Source organism: Rattus norvegicus, chromosome 1 (genome assembly GCF_021556685.1).
Source record: "Rattus norvegicus strain SHRSP/BbbUtx chromosome 1, alternate assembly SHRSP_T2T, whole genome shotgun sequence".
In the NCBI taxonomy this organism is placed as follows: domain Eukaryota; kingdom Metazoa; phylum Chordata; class Mammalia; order Rodentia; family Muridae; genus Rattus; species Rattus norvegicus.
The window spans coordinates 260,385,001-260,394,251 of NC_141534.1; positions in this window are offsets into that span (position 1 = coordinate 260,385,001).

Below are 9,251 nucleotides of genomic sequence, written 5' to 3' on the forward strand. Positions count from 1 at the left end.
TTCTTCTCCTCTCGGCTGCTTTCATTTTTCTGGAAGAGAGGTAACAGGGTTCACTTTGATTCCATCCAGTGTGAAGGACCTCACTCTGCAGGCTGGGAATGGGCTGGTCAGCTAGAAGGTCACAGTCGTTTGGACTGACTGCTTTTCCATCAGAGCCCTGAGGCTCCCAGCAGGGTTTGTCTGGGCAAATGCTGGGAAGAGGCAAAAGCACACCCACAGCTAGCTGCCCTAGGTGGACTAGTGACTGCTAAAGCCACTTCAGTTGCAAATGACAAAAGCCTTCCTCAAAGTGGCCTAACCAATGAATAGAGAGTGGTTTAGGACTCAAGAGTGTCTCCTACAGTTCAGGGACCAAGAAGGGACCCAGGCTCAGCACACTTGGAAGCAGGGATGAGGTGTTGACTGATTCTTGGGGGCTGTATTCCAGGTCTTCCCAGGGTGATAGACATTGGACAGATGTGTTGGATAGAGGGGGAAAGGACAGTGGCATGGACTCTTCTAGTACTGCCTTCATTAAAAACCTCTTAAAACTCTTTTATTCTTTGACAATGTATGGTTCACAGGCACCCCAACTTCCCCCTCCCATTCCTGATAGATACTCCCCCAACACGTCTTCCTCTCCCCCTCCCCCTTCTATCACTTTTAATTGTGCATGCCTGTCCTTTTGCTGATCTACTGAGTCCAGTAAGTGCTGTCTGCTGCAATACGGACTGATCTTGTCTAATCAACCAGACCTGCAACGAGCCCTTGAGTGTGACCTCCATGCTTTTTCCAGTTAAGAGCACGTTGGAGCACTCCTTCCCATCCTCTGCCTTGCAGTTTCCCTCCCCCTCCTACCCTAGCTCCCTTTCTTGAATCTTCTGGAGCAACTTGATTTTGCTGCACACACAAGTGTAAGGGTCCACCTGACATAATCAGCCTGTTGGGCATAAAACATCTTAAAATAACGGGATGGAAAAAAAAACCAAAAAAAAAAAAAAAATAACGGGATGGTTCCTCAGCTTCCTTGCCAATGTTACAGTGGTAGGAATCTGCCTCCCGGAGATCCCAGGAAAGAGCTTCTAAGGATACAATATCGGTAAAGACACATGCTGTCGCTCAAGAATGAGCCATTCTGTGAGCATTTGTGCAACAGTGTAGGGAATCTCTGAAATGGTGACCTCTCTGAGATATCGGGGTCAAACAGATCGGTAAGACACTTGTCAAGGTGCCCTTTGGCTGTTGTCCATGTGGGTGAGCGCTCCAAGGATACAGTTTTTTTTTTTTTTCTAGTGCCTGTGTTCTTTTTTATTTCTACTTTTTGGAAATGGTTGTAATGACTCTTTAAACATATATACAGCCATGGGCATTGCCCCTCCATGAGCTTCCACCCTATTGTTTAGTGGAACAGTCAACTCCATGACCCTGTGTGGATGGCTTTGAGTCCTGACTCTCAACGTTATGGCCCAGACACTCATGTGGGCTTCCAGCTCATTTCTGGGCTACTTGAGGTCAGAGGTCTCTCTCTTCTATAACAGCAGCAGAATGCTTATTTTTTTGTCTCTGTGATAACAGCGTGGCAGAGTGCTCCAAAGGCTATGTGATAGGTGCTGCTTATCACAGAGTGGTACTATCACGTGGTAATAGAGGCAGATGTGCAAATCTCATAAAGGGATTGCAAACAGACCGAGAATGTTATATTCATAGTACTGACTTATTTTTGCATTTTGAAAAAATAATTTTTATATAAAATGCTTAGTTTATGCTAACATGCCGTGAGCAGTAGAATGCACCCGTCATTACTGTAATGATTATCTTTACACATGTATGTATATGGGTGGTGTTGGCATGTGCATGACTCAGTACACAGGTAGGAGTCAGAGGACAATGTCTACTGTAGGCCTTAACTTCTAATTTGTTTGAAGCAGGGTACCCTTGTTTGCTACTGTGTACAGCAGCCTAACTGGCCCATGGACCTCTGGGGAATTCTCTAGTCTCTACCTCACGAATGCTGGGATTAATAGCACTTGCTGCCACATCAAACTTTGCAAGGGTTCTGGGGAATCTAAACTCGGGTCCTCTTGTGTGCACAGCAAGTGCCTTACCCATGAGAAATCTCTCATTTTTAAATGAGTTACCCTTCCCACTCTCCTCCCATCCTCTGTGTGTGTGTGTGTGTGTGTGTGTGTGTGTGTGTGTGTGTGTGTGTGTCTTGACTTTTTCTAATATGGTTCATTTTAATAGACATAACCCATACACAGGGGCTATTTGGAAGTCTTAGATTTTGAAGAATGCTAAGGGTTCTTGGGACAGGATGTTCCACAGCTGATGCCTCACAGACAACAGGAAGGCATGTGTGGTGTGGCATGTGTATGGTGGTCAGAGCTCCCACAGTGATGGGAGTTTTTCAGAGGATGTTAGGGGGGAGAATTATAAGATGGCTCTGGATTAAGCTTCAGAAAACTTCCGAATCAAGGAAAACTAGGAGGCCAGTTGATGCCAAAAGCACAGAGCTAGCTATGAGAGAAGCCCAAGGTCACTGCTGGCCGCAGGATACCACTGTATCTATCCCACCCCTGCGGGAGGCACTGCCACCTAGGAACATGGAGGCTTCTGCTATCTCCTTGAATATTGGTGTTCCCAGCTTCTGAGAGTTCTATGAAATCCAGCATTGCAACCAAGGCTGCCAGCCACAGAGCCTTAGCAAAACACACACAGTTGTTTGGGTTCCTGTGCTGGGGAGTAGAGTCCGTCTCACACCCAAATCCTGGAATAGAAAATAGTGGGTAAGCTGACACATGACAACGTTTTCTGCAACATGGCACATTTCTAGGAATTCTCTAGGGATCCAGTTGCCCTCTCTGAACCCATCCTTTGAGAAATGGAAGGAGATAGCAACAGAAGGCAGGCATATGTTATAAATTCTGCTCAATCACCTGTATTTTGTTGTCTCTAAGCCTTGGAGGCTTAGGGACCTCAGTGGCTTCATGACAGGTGAGGTGCATAGAATACAGAAAAAGGCGATTAGAGTCAGCTGTGCTCCTGGGTCAATCCCCCCTCATCCCTAGTGGGCAGAGGGAAGAACACAGCAGTTGTCTGCAGCAATTAAGAGCAGAGTCTCTGGAATCAGGCATACCTAGTGCTTATCTTGGGTCTGGACTCTGCTTCTTTGCCAATGGTGGTTTCTGGACATATGCCAGATGGCCATGTCAGGAAGACAAGCAAGATGACCAGGACTTCATCCACTTAACAAAGCAGGCATGTTCTGTGCAGCTGTCTGTGCGGTGCTCTTGTCTTGCTTGGATTTTCCATGAATCAGAGTGACAAGACAGGCCCCTGGAGAGGTAGGGAGGATTTGATGTAACTTGAGATGAAATGATCTGAGAAAATATCTCTCTCTCTCTCTCTCTCTCTCTCTCTCTCTCTCTCTCTCTCCCTCCCTGTCTCCTTTTACCTTTCCTCTCTCTCCCTTCTTCCCTGCATCTCTCCCTCTCCCTCCCACTTCCCCCTTCCTTCCTTCCCTCCCCCTCTTCTTCTCCATCCCCTCCTCCTCCCTCTCTCCATCCTTTCCTCTCTCCTTCCCTCCATCCCTCCCTCTTCCTTGCCTCCAAATTCTTCCACCTAGTGCTGGGTCCCCTCCAACCTCTGTTGATCAGTGAACAAGTCTGGGAAGAATTGATGGTCAGACTTGGTGACCATCCTGAGCAGAGACACTAGTGTACAACATCTACACACTAGGGAGCCAGGACCCTCTCCTGCCAGGCAGAGGTAATACATGGAAAATTATAGCTACAAGGGTAGCTCTTGACTAGAGTGAGAAGACTGTGAGTTCATGGGGGCAGGGCCACACTAGGGTCATGTCTGTACACTTGGTAGAGTGCCCAGCAGACTGAATGACCTTTATTTGGATGGGTAGATAAGGGATCAGAGCCCTAGCTAGGTTTCCAACTCCTGCTTCCTTCCCACCCCAGCCCCCACACTCATGCTCACACCTGGGCTTTGATCTGTAGGAAATTCGCCAGGAAGACAGGGGAGGCCCAACCCATTTCCCTTCTCAAGTGTGCTTCAGTTTGCAAAATGCTGATGAAGAGTGCATTGCTGTATCCAGATTGGTGGTTCTCTAATGCAACCCTCTCTACCTGCTCCTCAAGATTCTAATGACTGCTCTGCACAATTAATAAATATTAAGTCCCCCGTTGGGTGATCTTGGTAAATCCTGGATGCCAAAATCCTGAAAAATTTGATATGCAAAAAGGCACATTAAAATCAAACCCACAGAACTTTTGTTGGCACAACTCTGAAAATTTCTGTGGATCTAAATTTAGAAACTTGGGTTTAAAAATAATAGGTACGATTTATATACAATAATATTAACTTGCTTTAAGAGTGATGGCTATTGGCAGATTACGTACTCATGGAACCAGTATCACCATCAAGCTAAAGGGCATCTCCATCTGCCCCCAGGGTTGCTCATAACTCTGTAACTAATTCGCTTTCTCATCTCCTAGCTTCTTAAAACCATCCCTATGAAGACTACGTTTTCAGGAACTTTACAAGAGTGGAGTCCCACAATAAGTAGCCTCTTCCTCATCTGTTTTCCCCCTTTAAGCATGTATTAGGAGGGTCAGCCATTATCATGCTGGATCAGGAGTTTGTCCCCTTTCTGCTGAGTACTAGTCCATAGTTTGATGTGCCGCTGCTTACCTGCTTATGACATGATGGGACTTTTGTTTCCAGTTACCAGAACAAGACACTATCAATGTTTGTTCACAAATGCTTCTATGTCTGCTGGCTCTTCTCTGGGCTAAACAACACAACAGAATCAATCAGTTCTATTTCATTGAGGAGGGGTTCTTCCACAGAACATTTGTTAATGGATTTGTTAATGGATTTGGAGTCTGGGAACTTGGGCCACTTGTTGGGCCTGAGCAAGGCTAATGTTTAGGGAATGACTCTGGGTGTAGATGGCAGAGATCAGCAAGAGAGGCCCGGGGGAGCTAGAGATGAGGGCTCTCTTTCTGACTCTGTCTATCTGCGCATGTGCATGTGCATGCTTGTGTACACACATGCTTGTTTGTGCAGAACCCAGAGGTCAACATTAGAGTCACTCCTCAGGTACTCTCCACATTGTTTTCCTCAGTTTCTCACTGGCTTTGAAGTCACAGAGGAGGCTAGGCTGACATCTCGGTTCGATTGAGAAATACCCCGCACCCATAGGCTCTAGCATGTGAACATTTGGTCCCCCGATGGTAGCACTACTTGAAGAAGTTATGGGAAGGTGTAGGGTGCTGGAGGACGTCTCTGGAAATGGGCTTTTAGAGTTGAAAGCCTCTTGATGCTCCCAGTTTGCTCTCCGCATCATGCTTGAGATTGAGAGTGTGAGCTCTCTGCTTTTTCTTCCTGCTTCCATGGCTCCTGCCCGCCATGGATCCTTAGTTCTCTGAAATCATAAGGCCAAACCAAACTCTCCTATAGGTGGTGTTTTATCACCAAAGCACACTAGGAACTAATACAGCTGGCTAGCGGGTGAGTGCCCAAGATCTGCCTGTGTTAGGTTCCCCAGCCCTGAGACCACAAGGACACACCAGTACTCCTGGAGTTTTATGTGGATTCTGGGGGGCTCAAACTCAGGTCCCCCAGCTTGCATAGTGAACACTTTCCCAGCGAGCTCTCTTCCCAGCTTGAACTCTTCCCTTCCTAATTGGTGAATGTCAGGCTCCCTGGCTCTACTTATCTCTGCCCCTTCAGTTGAGAAGCAGGGATTCAGTCTCTAGGCCAAGCCATCCTGTTCTGGGTTCTGAAAGGAAAGGATGCCTTGTGTCTGACTTTCCTAAACACCATCATTCTCCCCAGCAGATGGTGAACGAACACGGCTAATTGAGAACTCCTGTAGCATATAAAACAAAAACCAGCCAAAGGAACCCACAAGCTAAATGATATCATTATCAGGCGAGTGGAGGAAGCGACATCTGCCCCTGCTGTGACGGTCCTGCACAGACCGGGTGGGGGCTGTTCAGACATCACAGGATGGCAGTCTTACCCAGAAGTGAGGCCGTGGGAGCTGGCTGCCAGCCAGGGCCTCGCCCGCCTCACCTGAGAGGATGAATTCATGCCCTAGACCAGCCTAGATTTTCCAATTTCCTGACCATCTTGCTCTCTCTTCTACCTGGGACTTTGCTACTTGGAAAGACATGTGCTTTTCCAAGTTTTGGGATCTATTAAGTTGGAAAAAAGACACCTTTGTGTACCTGCCTCCTGCCTGATGTTAAAATTATTTTATGGAGCACCTTATTAAGTAAATTTAATATCTTTGCCCATCCTTTATCTGATAAATCTGAAAGTGTTAAGTCATTTTGGGTTTCATTTTTATTCTGAGAAATTTTATGTGTGTGTGTGTGTGTGTGTGTGTGTGTGTGTACTAATTCATCATCTGGGATTTTAAAAGTTTAAAAATTATTTGTTCCTGAACAATAACATTATGTTTACATACCATATATAATGTAATTTGAAATTATAAATTGGGGAATGGCCAACTAATGTACAGTTACTTCATATTCTCAAAATTTTTTTGTGAAGAGAACACAAAGTCAACTCTCATTTAAAAAAAATATATATATATGGTCTGGCAAGATAGCTCAGTGGTTAAAGGTGCTTTCTTCCAAGTTCAGAAAACTGAGTTCAGATTCCCAGAACCCACATGGATGAAGGAGAGAACAGACTCCCACAAGTCATTTGTCCTCTGACTTCTACATATGTGCCCTGGCATGCAAGCCCTAGGCACAGATGCACACACATAAACACACACACACACACACACACACACACACACACACACACACACACACAATGAATGTTTTAAAGCATGCCTTACAGAGTTACTAACCATAGTTAGCATAACTTACAATAGATCTCTTGAGCCTGTGTTTCCTAGCCACTGCGTGCCCTTTCTGATATCTACCATTCTACTCTCTACTTTGAGTTCAACTTTTTTCAATAGTTTATTCTTCAAACGCTACTGGTACCAATTAGTTTTATATTTTATAATTTGAAGAGAGGGGGAACAATTTTTAGAGCTTTCCAGATATAAAATCACACCATCTGCAAACTCAGAGGATTTAACTTCTTCCTGTCTCGTTTAGATGCCTTACCTTTTTCATGCCTAGTCACATTGGCTAGGATTTCTAGTACTTCTTGTGTTTAATAAGAATGGCGAGACTGGGTATCTCTTGTTACTGAGCTTAGAGGAAAGACTTTTAACTTTTATCACTGCTTATATTAGCTATAGTTTGTATGGGTTCTTATTGTATTCAGCTTCAATGTTGTCTGCTTAACTTTCCAAGAGTTTCCATCATGAAAGGCTGATAAATTTCTCACACTTTCCCTGCTTTTATTACAGAAGACATATTTATAATTTTGCCTCTTGTTCTGTTCAGATGATGTATCACATTTATAGAACTGCATATATGACACCAACCTTATACTCTAGAGGTAAATCTTATTTGATCACAGCAAATGATTTTTTTGTGTGCCTTTTCATTCAACTTGATAGTTTCTTTCTTTTTTTATAATTTTACCTCTATGCTAATTAAGGCTATTAGATGATATCTGTCTGTTTTTCTATTGTTAGCATCTTTGTTGTCTGGTATCTGAATAACACTATCATTATAAAATTAGTTTGGAAGTATTCCATCTTTTTTTATTTTTTTCAAAGCCCTGGAGAAGGTTTGGAATTGGTTCTTATTTAATTTCTTAGTTGTTAGACTGTTTTGTGTTTGATTTTCAAGACAGGGTTTTTCTGTCAGGCCATGGCTGTCCTGGAACTCACTCTGTAGACAAGACTGGCTTGAACTCAGAGGTCTGGCTGCTTCTGCCTTCCAAGCGCTAGCATTAAAGGCATGCACCACCACTGCCTGGCCAGTTGTTAGATTCTTAGGAAGGTAAATTCTGCAGGCAAATACTTAGCATGGGGTTATCAGATCATCTGTCTTCAAGTTAAGGCAGACAGTACTGATGGAGTGTTGGCCTCTTGTGAATCCAAGATACAATTGGAGCTTACATGGAACTGCTTCCGTGATTATCTACTAAAGAGCTGGGGTCTTAAGGGTTCCCCCTAAGACCCCCCAGATGACTAGCAACTAAAGAGTGAAACCCCAAATCAATAGGGATCAATAACCCAGGAGGGTGAGGGTGAAGGAGACTGACTGAGTGGTTGATCCAGCAGTGCAGTTGGTCTTTGTGTTGACTGGTGGATTTCTAAATGTTTTGAGTATCACCAGGGGGAGAAGCTTAATAATCTTTCTCAGTATAATGCTCTAGGCAGCCAGGATCAATTGATCAATTAGTACTGTAGGTAAAACCCATTTATCAGCCCTGGATTAAGACTTTACTTCCTTCAGGAATATATGGTTTTCCACAGAAAAAATAAAGCTCTGAAGACTGGACCTCAACTCTCAGATTCTCATCTTTGGACAGAAGTCATGAAGACTTCTGATCATGTTCCAGACCTCATTAGGGCAATGTATTGTTCTAGGAGTAAGTTATCCACCATCATGAAAGGAATTGGAACCAATTTTTGGCTAGCAAGGAAACTGTGGAGAAGTAGAAGGTCCTTAGCCCCTCTCAGCCTGCATTAGTGTCTATGTTAACATCTGCTTCAGGGGCTGCAGAGTTATTGTCTAGTAGACTTTAGCATCTGCTTGGTTTAGAGTCAAGCTTTAACACCCCACCCATCCCCCTATTTGTAGTTGTTGTGTGTAGGCATGCTGCTGCTCTTGGATAGGATTCAGAGGTCATGACATTGTTTCTTAATCCTTCATTATTTGGATGCAGGACAGAGGCTTGCTGTGTGGGCTCTGCAGTATTAGCACCCAAAGATTCTAATTCAAGTCAGTTAGTTCTTGCTCTAGGCTGCTATGGAATGGACTTGTGTTTTCTGTATGCTTGGGGTCTCAGGCCCCTAAGTACCTTTCTTCCTTCTTTTGTTGCCAGGGAGGCTTGGTTACTGCAGATCTGATCTCCACATAGGTTGGATCACTTCTATAACGTATTCATTTGAAGAAGCTGGAAATGCTACCTTCTTCCGAAAGAGAGGGGATCAATTCCCACAGCCCATGCAAAATGAGCCAGCCTTTGGAGCAAGGAGTCTTCAGGGCAGCATCTCTTGTGTGTCCTGATCTTGACTGTGTCTCCATATTGCTTAGCATCTAGCAGTCTCTTAGTTCCTCCATAGTGGGTTGCAAGCTGGGGACGCGTGTCTTCTCTACACCTAATTT